Source organism: Lipophrys pholis (genome assembly GCF_963383615.2).
Source record: "Lipophrys pholis genome assembly, chromosome: 14".
NCBI lineage: Eukaryota > Metazoa > Chordata > Actinopteri > Blenniiformes > Blenniidae > Lipophrys > Lipophrys pholis.
In genome coordinates, this window is record NC_137633.1 from 20567657 (window position 1) to 20568961 (window position 1305).

Here is a 1305-nt window from a genome sequence, read left to right on the forward strand (position 1 = left end):
AATTGAATGTTTTAAATCAGCTCTGTGTTTGCAGGCGCTTCCCGAAGGCGTCACACTCATCAATATCTTCGAAGGTTTTCTGAGCCCATTTTAGGTCAAATGTAAACTTCTGTTCTCCGTTCAGCCTGATGGACTTTAATAACATGTAGGGCATTACATGAAACTCATGCTCGCCACTATTACAAATGCGCCAGACAGATTTCTGAATGCCGAGTAAATCCACTGCCCCCCCCCCAAAAAACACACCTGAATGATCTTTTGATCTTTTGTTTTTCTGCCTTGAACATACAGTTAATACATTTCTTCTGGGTGGTTTTTTGTTTCCGTTTGTCCCTGCGAGGTTCCTCGTGGCTCCTCCAGCAGCTCAGAGGTGGCAAAGATGCTCGATAGGGATCCCTATCAAAGAATTACACCTGCAGATGCTCTTTAAAAGGAGCCGCTTTCGCAGTAAATACTACAACTCCCAGTAAGTGTGTTTGGTGTTTTATCTCTGTGCTGATAAATGAAGATGCTGATCGTTCGGAGAGAAAACATGGCTCCGCTGCAGCCGGGAACACGCCGATTCAGTCTGTGTCAGCAGGTATTCATTTGAACTGTCTCCCTGTGCTGGATAGTCACTATTTTTAACAAACTTGCACATTCTGGGAAACTACTCAAATGAAACATTTGTTTTGTTTGTTTATTTTTTTTTTTACAGAGTAGTAGGGGACACAACACAACACTGAGACCAGAGCTGAAATAATATTGGTGCTGCCATGAAAGTGAGCTACCCCTGCTATCAGACTATCCTCAAAGCCATGCTGTCAGAGTCAGTTTGTAGAAACATGCATATTGAAATTGCGTTAGGAGATGTTTTTTTGGGACATTCCACTGTATTTTGCATTAAAAGGTTTCATTAAAATTGTCTTTATGTTGGGATTGTAGTAATCTTCTGTCGTGATTGTTTGGTTTGTGAAGTATTTTCACGTTATTCATCACGTATATTCTGCACCATAACAAAGATAAATTGAAACGTTATGATGGAACTATTTACCAGTCCCGCCTACTCAAGATGAAAAATTGGACAGTATGTGGTCCCCGAACTAAAAGCAGAATTGATCAAGATACAACCTGTTAGCAGTAATCGGGTGCGTGAAACACAAACATGGACAGGTGCAGAACCATTTTATTCAAGAGCACTGTCGGTAACCACAGTGCAGAAACAGTTAGAGGTGAAGATCTGCCACCCCTGCTATTCATTGCACATCCAGGGAAATTGGATTAAAATGAGCATTTTTGCTAAATAAAAGAACATTACACTCTGTT